This window comes from Odocoileus virginianus, chromosome 28 (genome assembly GCF_023699985.2).
Source record: "Odocoileus virginianus isolate 20LAN1187 ecotype Illinois chromosome 28, Ovbor_1.2, whole genome shotgun sequence".
Classification (NCBI taxonomy): Eukaryota; Metazoa; Chordata; class Mammalia; order Artiodactyla; family Cervidae; genus Odocoileus; species Odocoileus virginianus.
In genome coordinates, this window is record NC_069701.1 from 15,033,785 (window position 1) to 15,047,979 (window position 14,195).

At 45.7% G+C, this 14,195-nt stretch overlaps 1 protein-coding gene across 11 annotated transcripts in view; it reads left to right on the top strand.

Moving 5' to 3' along the window:
* The window catches only part of TENM4 (teneurin transmembrane protein 4), an 861,213-nt gene that overhangs the window by 353,198 nt on the left and 493,820 nt on the right, over positions 1-14,195 (top strand). Inside the window, exon 4 of one of the 11 annotated variants that reach the window (XM_070457226.1) lies at positions 10,596-10,692. The exons of the other annotated variants lie outside the window; for them this stretch is intronic. The gene's annotated coding sequence lies outside the window, so the exon portion shown is untranslated. The remainder of the gene's footprint in view (positions 1-10,595; positions 10,693-14,195) is intronic. 11 annotated transcript variants of the gene reach the window in all.

The following is a 14,195-nucleotide window of genomic DNA, read 5'->3' on the forward strand; positions in this document are numbered from 1 at the left end:
GAATGAAGGTATGAAAGAAGGAGACTCAAAGCAGTGAGGAGGAAGGAAGAGAGAGGTTCAGTCCGAGTCATAGAGCAGATTCTTGGAGCGCAGCCCAGGGCTTCAGAGACCTGTACAAGGGAGCAGGTCCAGGGGAAGGCACTGTTCCCGGGGTGCCCTGTGGTTATGCCCAGGTCGGCACCTGGCACACAGCTGACACTTAATACATTTATTTTGAATAAATGAATGAAGGGCTATTCCCTGTGAGCAGGTTCTTGAATTTGTATCAGGATAAGACAGATCAGTTGACATCACATGAACGTTGGCCTGGTTACTGCTCAGCTCTTTTCTTTCTTTTTTTTGTAACCTCAGTCTCAGTGGGGTTTACAAACTGGAATAGCCTTCAAGAATGACCTCTAAGCTTCTCCTTTTGTGGGTGAGAAAACTGAGGCCCAGGGAAGGAAAGTGGCTTGGCCTTCTGCATTTTCCACTTCTGACAGGATCTAGAATTACCAAAGTTCTAGAGACCCAAATTCTGTCCTGTGATGCCAATAACCGGGAGGCCTCGCCATCTCTTCTCTCTGACCTCAGTTTTCCTCATTGACATGAGAGATCTCTAAGGCCCCTTCAGGTCCTCCCCCTATTCATCTCATTCACCCCACAAATACTGAGCATCCCCACAAGTCAGGTTCTGTGCTATATCCTGGGCTAGACCAGAGGGAAGAATTCCCCAGACTCACTCCAGGCCTCCACCTACATCACATCATCTTAGCTCCTGTCATATGATATATTTTTTTTATGCTTATGTCTCTGCTATTCTACTCTAAGCTTCTTGGGGGCATTTGTGTGTGTGTGTGTGTGTGTGTGTGTGTGCTGTCTTAAATTCTTCCTGGAGCAAGGCACAAAATTGACACATAGATTAAACAATATATTGATTGTTACTTTTTGGTACCCAAAAACTCCTTTCCCTGTAAGCATTCACTGGAGATATTCATTGGAGACAGTCAAATAGCAGATAATTTCACTAGGGTGAGAACTGCACCAGCAAGGGAAGCTCGGGGAATGTGGAAGCTCAAAAGATGGACCCCTGATCTAGACAGAGGGCATCAAAGGCTTCCAGAGGAGATGAACTTCAGCTCAGTTTTCAAAGACAAGAAGGAATTAGGGGAGGATGAGGTGACGGAGACAAAGAAAACGGCAGGTACAGAGTGCCTGAGGCCTGAGAGAGACTTGCCCATTTGAGGGTCTCCTGGTCATTTTTTAAACGTGTTTATTTGGTGGCATCAGTCTTGGTTGTGTCACGCGGTATCTAGTTCCCTGACCAGGGATCGAACCTGAACCCCCTGCACTGGGAGCTCAGAGTCTTAACCACTGGACCACCAAGGAAGTTCCATCTGTTGGTAATCTTTGACGATGCTGAAATCACACCCTTCACCTCTCCCCTCCCCAGAATTTCCTGAGGACTATCTATTACGCACAGTAGAAACAATAGCCAGAGGGGAGCTCTGAGCTGTCCACTCTGACAAGCAGCTAGGGAAAAAGCCCTTATACATAGGACTTTGAGAATGGGGCTGGGGTGCTGGCTTCTGCTACAGTGTACAGCTTGCAGGGCAGACTCTGAAGTCACTTCCCCAAGCTGCTGGACCACAGCCAGAGCTGAAGCCCCATTGCCCCGGAGCCTGTGTGTTGACCGAACACCCCTGGCTGGCCTTTCTTCTGCACAGGTGTGTGCCACGAGTCACAGCAGTTTGCACTTTTCTTGGAACTGAATTTCACCTTTTTGTGAGCAATAGCTTAAAACCATTTTTAAAATATGAACATTTTTGAAGTTGAATTAGTCCCCTGGTCAACACCGTGTGGGTCGGCTGGACTGGCTGGGAGGAGCGGGAGGTGGCGGATGGAAATGAGTGATGTGAGTCAGTGAGCCCCGTTAGGAGGCAAGTTCAGAAACCGAAAAGTGCCTCCAGGAACACATCTGTGTGCTCTTGTCCCAGGAAGAAAACTAAGGCCAGGATGTTCTTAGAGTAGGAAGGAGGAAGAGGAGGAGGGGGGAAGGAGAGAGGGAGGGAGGCGAGCTAGGCCACTCCTTTTGGAAATAACCTCCCACTCTTACTTACACAGCAGATATTAGGAATAATCAGCAGGTTTCCAAAGTGCTCCAGAGTTGATCTGGTTAGGTTGCTCTTGCTGAGGTTAATATGAGGAAATAGCATTCTTAAGCACCCATATTAACCTGTCTGTTGTTCTATGGACTGTGACAGCTGCATTTTACATCTTAATGGCTAACCATTTATTTCACTCCAAAAAAGGGGCATTTTTTTAGCCCATGAAGCAGGCACTCAAGGCCAGAAGCTTTACCCCTCGAAATGAATTTTGAGGCAGAATCTCCAGGCGGACACAAGGAGGGGCCACAGAAAGCCCCCACTCGTTCCAGGAGTCCCCCCCCTTTCTCACCCATGCCCTCCAACAGACTCTCTCCCTCTTTAGAGTCCTCCCTGGTTCACCCCTCTAGACCTTTCTCCAGGCTGCTGTGGTCTCGGGGCAGTCAGATCACTCTCACATGCATGGAAGGTTCCCAGTGCAGAGAAAAGGCCTAGGGAGCTAGGAGAAAGAGCAGAAGGACCCAGCCGGACCAGCTTCGGAGAAGAAGAAGGATGTGAGCTGGGTCAGGGGAGAAAGATGAGGAGCAGTCTTGATAAGAATAGCCTCACTTCAGTTCAATTCAGTTCAGTCGCTCGGTCGTGTCTGACTCTTTGTCAGTGTCCATGCTGCCCATGGACTGCAGCATGCCAGGCCTCCCTGTCCATCACCAACTCCCAGAGCTTGCTTAAACTCATGTCCATTGAGTCAGTGATGCCATCCAACCATCTCATCCTCTGTCGTCCCCTTCTCCTCCCGCCCTCAATATTTCCCCCAACATCAGGGTCTTTTCAAATGAGTCAGCTCTTCGCATGAGGTGGCCAAAGTGTTGGAGTTTCAGCTTCAACATCAGTCCTTCCAATGAACACTCAAGACTGATCTCTTTTAGTGTGGACTGGTTGGATCTCCTTGCAGTCCAAGCCTCACTTACATAGTGCCAACCCCATGCCTGACCCTGCTCATGAACTTAGAATATATTATTTAATCCTCACAACCACTCTTAGAGGTAGGCACAGCTATGACTCCTTTTTTTGAGTAAATGAGGCCCACAGATGTGAAGTGACTTCCCAGGGTAACACACCTCTGAATGGAGGGGCCAAGGTCACACTGGGTGTTCGGGCTCCAGCATCCATGGTTTTCACCCTCAGTTGCGTATCCTGTGTAACCAGCCTTTACGCTCTCATTCCTCCAACAAGGGTTGATTGAGCAGTGACCTGACCGTGTGCCGTGCAGCCTCCAGAGGCTGGGGTACACAAGTAAACAAAATAGACACATTAATTGAGTGGCTGCTGTGTGCCTGGCCCTCTGAAGACACCCCCCGCCCCTGAGGACATCCTGGTGACGAGACAAAAGGGGGTCCTGCCCCACTCTAGTTGGAGAGGCAGACGTTCATCAGCTGTCATTCAAAGAAATATAAGTGCCCTGCAGAACAGGTGGCAGAGACAACCTGCCCCCGGAAGTGATTCCCAGCCTAAGCTGACACCGATATGGTAAAGGCAACTCCTGGAAGGGGAATAGAATTTGCTCCCTGGGTATAATGGCCTGAAAGATGGCTGGCTTGCGCAGAGCCAAGGGAACGAGGAGACAGACAGGAAGATACAGTCAGTGTATCTTTCCTTTGTTCCCAGTGTGACTTGGGAACAAAAGCAGAATTTAAACTAGGAAGCCCTCGTGGGTCTGAATAAGAGCAGCAGGTCATTCTTTCAGTGTTTAGCATAGTTTCCAAAGTTTTTCACACTCACCCTCTTTGGGCTGAAAGCAGTCTGGTGAAGCGGGCAAGTGTGGGTGAGGTCCCAACCTAAGTGATCAGAACACTGAAGTTCCTCTGAAATGCTCCCTAAGACTTGAAAGCATGAGGATGAGGACCCGGTCTTCCTGCTCAGGGGCCGGGTGGGGAGGCAAATGAGGGAGGAGGCTTCGCAGGCTGTACACAATGACAGCCTCACTGCTATGTGACCCTGTGGCCGGGGTCCCCTCGCAGGCTGTGAGTGGAGCTGGGAAGTGTCGGGGAAGAAGAGAATTTCCTCTTTCCTTCTAGCCAGGTTCTTCTGGCTGGCCTGAGAATAGAATTGACATAAGACAGATAAGCAGGAGAAAATGGGAAGTGTAATTACTATATTCATGGGAGAGGCCCAGGAAAACTAACTCACCAAAATGGTTGAAGCCCCCACCTTAAATACCATCTTCAGCTGAAGTTGCAAGAGAATATTGGGGGTAGTGATTTTGAACTTCAAAGGGAAGGAAGGCAAATGGAGAAGAAAGAGAAACTGTTTGGTAAATAAATGTTTGCTGGGCCATGCAGAGACAGCGGGACAGAGTGGGGCCTCTGATCCATAGGTCCTGTTCTCCCCATCATCCCCAGTCCATACTCTTGTTTCAGCAAAAATAGAAGTGTGACTTTTTCTTAAATAGAAATGACTTTTCTGATAGAAAAGGAAAATAAGAAAACAATGAACTGACTGGGGAAACAGCATAAACAGACCTGCTAGAGTTAAGCAATCTTGGTTATTCTTTTGCTATTACTACTAACAAACACTTATAGCTGGACTTGTCCTTCACAAAGCTAATTACTCTCTGACTCCATATGAATTACACTCTGCACCTGGCATTCTTTTCATTCTGCTTGTCAGAAAGAAGGTCACAGGCCAGATAAACTTCAGAAAAGACCAATCTCAGTTGCCAAGTTGCCTGATGCCAACTGTGGCAAACATTTTGAAGTTTTGCACAAGAAAAATAAAACACAAGACCTTCACTAGTATATAAAAACTTTCCCTATTCCCCAGGAAGTGGGACACAGTTCTTGAGACTCTAACCTACTATGTTCCCTCTTTGCCTGGCAAAGAATAAAGCTCCTTTTTCGTGTGCCTCCAAAACCCTGTATTTCCTTTTAGCATCAGTGCACAGAGAGCCAAGATTTTGGCATCAGTATCTCTGGTGGTAGCTCTATTTGGGGAACAGGCCCTCTATCTAAATTTTCTAGGCAATTAGGGGGAAGGTCAAAGTTTCTTCCTGAGTCTTTCGAGCCTCGATTGTTTTCAGTTTGAAATAATTGTCATACTACAGAGACATTTTGAGGGGATGGGTAGAAGACAGCATGTTTTGCATCCCTGCAGAAGTGAAGCCATCCAGTAATGTGCCTGGCATGTGGTCATTGCTCAGTGAATGCTCATTCCCTGCCTCTAACAAAGAGGACACAAGCACCACTTTGGTTTTGCACACCGCCTGGCCACCATCCTCACCTTCTGTGTCGGTGTGTGTTTTGGTGGGTGTTTGGCACAGTGTATGAGAAAGGAGAAAGTTGTTCACGTTCCTTGCCCACAACAGGATCCCTGTTTCCTAGCATCACAATGTTCCACCAGAAAGATATTATTGCGAAAGGTAAATGGATCGGCCTCTGCCTGGATTCTGCAGAGGAAAACTCAAGGAGACAACTTTCCGGCTTTTCCGCTGCCCCAGCCCTGGCGCCCTACCACAGCATACTCTAGTGCTTTGGACAGGAGCATCCCTCATCAGAGAGAGCTACTTTGGGAATGTATTCACTCAAGAAGAATCACTAGCATTCACTTACAAAACCCTCTTGATACATTTTTCTCATTTAATTACCATGATAATCTTGTGAGGAAGATACGTATCTGTCAGCATTTTGTAAAAGAGACTTGGCATGGTTGTCAGTCATGGCACACATACAACAAAACCCAAACAGTTCCTCTCTGACCCCCGTCCAGCCTTTTCTTAGCCTTTTCTTGGTCCAGGCTTCAGTGGTGGCTACTAGGAGACATCACAGCAAACGTTCCCTGCCCTTGGATGTTCTTGCTCATTGGAAGGATGGTTTAGAACACCATTGCAGCCCCTGAAAAAATGAGCATGGATCCTTCATGGGGCGAGGTCGAGGGGAGTGCTATATTCTAGAAGTCTTGCTTCCCAGGAACCCCGAAGGCCAGAGTTACAATCCCCTCTCTTTGGCACATCCATCAGACATCAGTAGATGGATGCTGGCCAGCATCAAAATTGTGGCATCGGAAGAGGCTGGAGGAGTGTGGCTGGCTCCCAGCCTCTTATTTTCCCATTCCGCTGGAAGGTCGTGTTCATTCGAGCTTTCAAACCAGAAATAAATTATTATAATCCATTTGCTAATTACACCACGCTGAAGCTCGAGACGCTGTAAATTGCAGCCGTGATAGAGCTAGATGAAGTTTCGGGGAGTTTATTTTTAGCCATGCAGAGAGCACTCGGTTTCCTAGAGGCTTCATTTGCAAGTCTAGGAGGGGCCAGGGAAAATTTGTCTGCACGGTCCTTTCTGTCCCATGACTTGGATGGGGTCATTTGACCTCCCTTGCCCTCCTCAGTAAAGCAGGTGACTGTCATAGTTGATATTGAAGCACTGTCTGTCTCTAGGGTCTAACTCATTTCTTGACCATGGAAACTAGAATGTGTTCAGACATCATCTTTCCCTGTCTAGGTCATCCTGGAGAATATCAAAAGCCATCACCCCAACATGTGAACTATGGGACACAGGCCTCAGAAACCTCAGGTTAAGTGGATGCATGGTCCCCCTTTCCTGATCCTTTTTTTTTTTTTTTTTTTTTTTGGTCAGTTGGAAAGAGGTAGAAGGATTTTGTATAGGATTTTATGTGTACTTTACACCAGCTGTGTCCACGACTAGGTGCTTGCCTTTGAGTGGTTGTTGAATGGCCTTCTCCATTCAAGTCCAGGGTCACCAGTTTCAGCTGGGCAGTCACACTTGAGTGTCTGTGTGCCTGGCACTGGATTTGGTTCTGAAAACATCGTGAAGGTGAAGTGGGTGCAGTTCCGAGCTCCAAGGAGACCAGCAGGGAAGGTAAAGCAGGAAATGAATATGTTGACATGCTTTTTGAACTGCAGTATTAGCCACGGATGATAAAAGTGCTGAGTGTCATCAGCGATGTCACAGACTCATTGTGGTGTGGAGGTCCTGGTTCATTCGTGCCTGATGGGAGACGAGAATCAGGGAAAGCTTTGAGGTTGAAGGAGTATTTGAGCCGGGCTTAGTGTGTCAATAGGATTTAGAAACATAGGGACTGGGTAGGGGAAATTGCACAGACCTGCTTTGGTAACCTTGGAAACCACCCTGACCAGATCACAGGGATGGCAGTCCCTGACCAGTCAGCATTCCCAGATACCTAGCAGAGCACATTTCTTCCCTACATACTGTGACCTCCAGCAAATTTTCTTCAATTTTGACCAAACCATGATATGTTTTTTTTCTCAAAGGCTGAGCATAAAACATCCTGTGTTTGGATGCTTCTGGGTAAACAATCTTCTACCATATTTGTGTGGTTCTTGGTGGATGGATGGACACATGGTCAGATGGATGAATCGATGGTTTGGTATCATTATAGAGCTGCCACAGGAAGAAGATGGGAACAATTAAACTGGCTGGGCTTGTGGGAAACGTTATGGAACTAGGGCCGTGGAGCTGAGCCTTGAACAATGGACGGACTTTTCTCATCTCACAGTGCAGATAAAGGTCTTCCATTCCAAGGGCAGCAAGATGGAAGTATGAAGTGCATGACACTGTGGGAGAATGGTGAGTTCCAGGGCTTAGGAGGGGAGCATGAGTGAATGTAGTAGCTGAGAGCACAAGTTTTGAATTAGACAGATGGTGTTTTGAATCCCAGCTCCGCCACATAGTAGCTGAGCGATCTTGGGCAAATTATATTTCTTTTCTTAGCTTCTCCTTTCTCATCTGTTAAAAAAAAAAAACAAAAAAGGAGTATTAACAAAAACTAACCCCCCAGGTGGTTATTGTGAAGATTAAGTGAAACACTGTTTAGCACAGTGACTGGCAAACACTTAATGTGCACTTAATAAATAGTAGTTTATGGTTCTTATTTTATTGAAACAATTCTAATTAAATCATGAAACTAATAATGTTATATACCAGTTTTGCATTAACAAATAACAAATTATGAAAATGCCAATTGAAGCCACAGAATTGAAGAAAGAGGGAGCTCTTTACTCTTTCACATTTAAGGATGAGGCAAAGAAGAAAGAACTAGCAAGAAGCAGAGAACATCCTTGCAGGTAAAGGAGAATCAGAAGAGATTGGTGTTGTCGATGCCGAGGCAGAAGGGTTTCCAGAGGAGCTGGTGATACTGCTGGACGGTGACCCAGGGAGGCCACTGCAGGCTGAGGAGTCTTTGGAATTTGCAGTGACAACATGATTATGATCTTAAAAAGAACTCTCTGGAGGTGGAGCCCCACCACAGTAATTTGTGGGGTGTGTGGGTGTGGGGGAAATAGTTTAGATGACTCTTTCAGGAATTCTCTCAGAGAAGCAGAGGAAGAACTTGGAGTGGGATGGAAGCAAGGTCACTGGAAGGGCTGAATTAGAGGAAGACTATTTGAACTCAGTATTTGTCTTTCTAAACGCATGCCTCTGTTTGATCAACGTAACATCACTGTCCCCTTCCCAATTCTGATGCTCTGGTACCCATCCACCAACACTTACCCCAGCCCCTCTGTGGAGCTGTGCCTGCCAAGATTTTGCCTGAATTTTCTTGTAATCACATTCTAAGAACAGTAGGAATTTAATGGTCTGTTGAAATAAAGCAGATAAGAAATGATGTTGGCATTGAGGGTGAGAAGGAGATAGATTTGAGAGTCAGCAAGTAGATCAGACTGAGCGGATGTGAGGAGCGAGCCGGAGGGGAGTCACGGAGGGTCCCTGTGGTTCCGGGGTGGAGGCCGAGTGAACGGCCCCACCAGCTGGTGGGCGTGTCCCTGCTCCACGTGGGTCCTTACCTCCACCGCCTGGGCAGCCACCCACAGGCTTGGAGACTAAGGAATCAAATGGGAGGTGTGCTCATCAGTGGAATATTTCAAATGCTTTATAAATCTAGGCTACTCTTATTAATATTGTGATCAGCAAGAAACAGCGCATCTGGCTATCTTTGTACTCTCTCTGTTTCTGTCTGCACAACCTCTTTGTCAGGAAGCGTAATTCTAAATGGCAGGAGGGAACTAATGTGTATTGCTTGGGTACCTTTTTACAGATAAGGAAATGGGAGGGGCACGGAGGTTTTCAAAATACTAGCCGGAGATTGCACCTAATAACTAGAGAATACACGTTCTTTCTAAGCACACATGAAACATTCACAACAATTGACTACATCGTGGGCTATAAAATGCATCTCAGTAAATTTCAAGGAATCAGTATCCTGCAAACCACATTCCCCCACCACAGGACAATTAAGCTAGAAATCAATAACAGAAAGATGAGTTTTAAAAGATGCGTTGGGCAGGGGATAAATAGTTTTGGGGAAAAAGAATACATTGAGAGAGATTCACAAAAACACTTCTAACTAACTCATGAGTCAAAAAAGAAATGATAATATGAATTATAAAATACTTATAAATGGTAAGAGAAATATCAGATATAACATGTACACACTGCTATATTTAAAATGGATAGCCAGCTGTATAAGACATACTATATAGCACATGAAACTCTGCTTATTGTTACGTGGCAGCTTGCATGGGAGGGGAGTTGCGGAAGAATGGATACATGTATGTGTATGGCTGAGTCCCTTCCCTGTTCTCCTGAAACTATCACGAACAACATTGTTAATCGGCTATACCCCAATACAAAAGAAAAAAAAATTTAATTGGAATTATAGCTAAGACAGTACTTAAAGGAAATGTATGAACTTAAATGCTTGTATTCAGAAAGAGAAAGCACTGAAAATTGACGAATGGGCTAAGTATCGAATTTAATGACAGTAGTAAACATAAGTGGACTTCCCAGGTGGCACTAGTGGTAAAGAACCCACCTGCTAATGTAAGAGATGCAGATTAGATCCCTGGGTCTGGAAGATCTCCTGGAGGAGGCCATGGCAACCCACTCCAGTGTTCTTGCCTGGAGAATCCTCGTGGACAGAGGAGCCTGGTGGGCTACAGTCCATAGGGTTGCAAAGACTCAGGCGTGACTGAAATGACTTAGCACACATGCATGCATGCAGTAAACATCAATAAATAAGATAGCCCAGGACTGTACAGTTATAAGTGGTAGAGCCTGAATTCAAACACATATGGCTGCTTCTAAAACCCCCACTCTCTCCACTATAGCATGAGCCTTTCTCTGCATCATTCTCCATAGTATGCCAAGTGCCTGGAAATTAGGTTTCTCCCTAAGAGTCTGAGACCTGAGCCTATAGGGTAACTCCCCGTATCCACAGGTTGATGATAAATCATGCTCACTTACTCATCCATCCTTTTCTTCATTCATTGATTAAATATTTATTGAGCGTTTGCTACGTGCCAGGCACTGGAATCCCTGTCTCAGTCGCCTGTCCTCTGAGTTTTGGGCCAAAGCTACTGCTGCTGCCCACCCCGAACCCCATTCCCAACCCCCTCCAGCTGCCTGAACCTCAACTGCTGCTTGTCAGAACAGCAGCCTCGTCAGAAATGACTGATTTCTCTCTTGTCTCTTTCAACAGGTAGACTGAAATTACCATGTGTCCAAATTAAAATTGCATACTTCAAGGATTATTTGAAGGACTATTCTTAGACCCTTTTAAGAAGATTTAAAGAAAAGTGAGTTGATTTTTTTTTTTACACTTCAGAGAGTATTCATGATTTAAGTTAATGATATGGGTGCTTTTTTACTCTCCCTCTTAAATATGTGTTAATAGGTAGACTTTATATCCATTTATATTATAAGAGACTTTTTTTTTTAACCTAAAAACAATGAGCAGGGAGTACAGAATTACTGCGTGGCTTCCCTGTATGACTTTAGTACATTTCAAAGCCTTGTGAAATTTTAGAGATGAAAGTGTCTTAGAGGTGCGGATCTTTGATAGATAGAGAGAGAGAGAGGGATGGATGGATAAATGGATGGATATAGATCGATAGATTTGGCCTATGCTTGGAAAGCTCCAGGACTAATGAGGAAGTGGTTATCTCCCCCATTTGGAATTTTTATTCAAAAAAATCTGGATTTGGTATCCACTATATCCACTGCTCCTCACATCTTGCCAAGCCTGTTTTTCACCAGACAGCCCTAAAAATGGATAAAGACAAAAATCATTCCCTTCCTTGGGATCTTTTCGTATTCTTTGTCCCTCCAATAATGCTTTATAATTTGGTTTTAAGAGCAGTTTCTCCCCTGGTCACCTTCTTTCCAACACTGTTAATGCCTTCTTAAATAAAAGCATTGCCTAGAACAGGGGTCCCCAACCTCTGGGCTGTGGACTGATTCCTCTTATTAGATCAGTGGCAGCATTAGATTAGAAATAAAGTGCTCAATAAATGTTATGCACCTGAATCATCCTAAAACCACCCCCTCACCCCCAGTCCGTGGAAATTTGTCATCCACAAAATTGGTCCTTGGTGCCAAAAAGTTGGGGGCCGATGGCCTGGAATACAGACCATGCTCTACCAGTGTCTTTTATTCCGAGGAATAAAAGAATCAGAGGAAGATAAACTCAAGGAACCACACCTGGGTTCCAGTCCCAGTTCCACTGCGATGATGCTTTCGAGAAAGTCCCTTCATCTCTCTGAGCCTGAAGAAAACAGGAGGGTAGGACAAGATGGTCCTAAGATGCTGTCTCCTTCCATGTCTATAGTTTTGCTGACTCAGAGTAAAGAAGTTGTGGTTTCTTTCTGTCCCAGGCACTGGAATGGGCCAGGACTTGGGGATCAGTAAAAAAAAAAAAAAAGTACTGTGATAAGCAAGTATTTTATCAGATAGCCCAGGTACATGGGTACAGTCCCAGTCCAGTCACTTGCTGACCATGGGGTCCTAGGCTGTCATTTCTCTCTGAGCATCTGTTTCCTCATTTATGAAGGAAGGTTATTAATACATATGGCAAAGGATTCGTGTGAGGTGTGCTGGGATAATGCACATAAAGCGCTTGGTACCTGGTGCGTAGGAAGTGTTCAGTAAACTCCTAGTAGTCACATAAGTGGTGATGGTGCGCCTTACCTCCAGCTGGAGAAGAAGACAGCAGGTGGCAAAGACGCTAACAAGAGAGAAGCGTGAATCTGTGGGCGTGCTTGTTAGGGATGGGGGAAGAGTGGCCACATCCCGTAAACTCTCATGCAAACACAAGGCCAACTTTGGAAAGTTCATGAAATTAAAACTCTGCTCAGAATCAGACAAGGAAAGATTGGTTGCTGTGGAATATACAATTATATGGGAAACTTGTAGAGAGGATCTGAGGAGGTGCAAAATTCTACCAACCTCTGGCAGCTGGCACAGCCCTAGTCATGGATACTTAGGATTGGTATCCCCAGAAGGAAGGTCCTTGGACCCCCAGTAGACCCAGGGGCTGGAGAATCATCATGTATTTGTGTAAGTTCAGAAGGCTGGTTGTGAGGTTGAGATGAGGGATTAGCTGTGAACAAGATATACACACTGTCAAGTACCGTCCGCATCTAGGTATGTTTGTATTATTCATGTATTATGAGATGGTTCCCTACTTTGGACATCAGGAGAGGGGGGAAACTCCACATGTAATGAAGCAGTAGGGTCCAGCCCACAGATTCCTGAGCAGGACAGCATGTGTGTACATGCGTGCATATGTCTGTGTGTGTCTGCTCACAAGTGTGAGTTTGTGTGCACGTGTGAGAGCCCCTTTGGGTGTGTCGGCACTCTCCATGGTGACTGGCAGCCCAGAAAGAGTATGACATAGGAATGAAACACAGGCTGCAGGGCTGGTCAGCTTTGCTCTGTAACTGCGTGCCCTTGGCCATGAGTGTGTCCATGAGTGTCCCAGCCTCTGTCTGCATGGAGCCTAGAGAGTTTATAGGCCAGGCTAGTCTGAGGGAGGGAACTGCGTAGAAGTTACCCTTCATGCGAAGAAGGCACCCGGAATGTGTGTGTGCCCTTCTTGCATGGTTAACGGAGTTTATCAGAATTTAGGGAAAGTCCTCTTGACCTGTTGGCTGAAAGGAACCTCCAAAGGCATCTTAGATTCCACCAGACCCTCCCCCGAGGGTCCGGGCACCTTGGAGGACGGAAAGCCCACATGGGTGAGCACACTCTTTGCCCTCTGCAAACGCTCATTCCAGAGGTGTTCCCACACCACCTTCTGAGTCCCCTGCCTCAGTCTGGGCTGTGGGGCTGGTAACTCTTAAATTCAGGAGGACTGAGAACTGTGTTGTCATTGGAGGTGTAGAACAAGGTTGCTGTTTAAATTTGGAAATTATGATAGCTGATAGCGTGGCCTTTGCTCTCCAGACACCGGCCGGCTCTTCATGCCAGGTCCTGCCCCAGGCTCACACTTCAGTGGCAGCCACTGGCCAAAGGGGTCCCTTTCAGGGTTTCTAGCTCCAAGGAAAACTGCATTATCGTGTATTGCAGTTTTTTTCAAATTATGGGTTGTGACCCATTAGTGGGTCATGAATTTAATTTGGTGGTTCAAGATCATCATGCATTAAAGTGAAACAAAGTGATTCAGTAACCCATAGAGTGGGTGAAGATATTTACATTATGTGTATTCAACACAGGTCTCATGTCCAAAGTATATGCATTTGACCTTGGAACAAGGCAGGGATCGGGGCACTGACCCTCTGCACAGTTGAAAATTCCGGTATAATTTAGCGTGGCCCCCCCCCTTTACATGGTTTGTCAGTGTCCCAGGCTCTGCATCTGTAGATTCAATCAACCATTGTCTGTATAGCACTGTAGCATTTGCTGTTGGAAAAAACCTGTATCTAAGTGGACCTACGCCATCTAAACCCATGTTGTTCAAGGGTCAACTGTGTAGTAGAAAAAAAGAGGAAACTCCAACAAATAAGTAAGGAAAAGACAAGCAACCTAATAGAAAAATAAGCAAAAGATACATCAGACACTTCACAAAGGAGGATATCCAAATAGGCAATAAGCATATGAAAGCATTATCAGTTACCAGGAAATTACAGATTAAACCAGCAATGAAATACCACTATCCACCCATGAGAAGGGCTAAAATGAAAAAGATAGACAATATCTCACAATATCTTCACATTGGCAAAGATGTGAAGCAACTAGGCAGTCAAGAATTTGCCTGCAATGCAGGAGACACAAGTTCGATCCCTGAGTCCAGAAGAGCCCC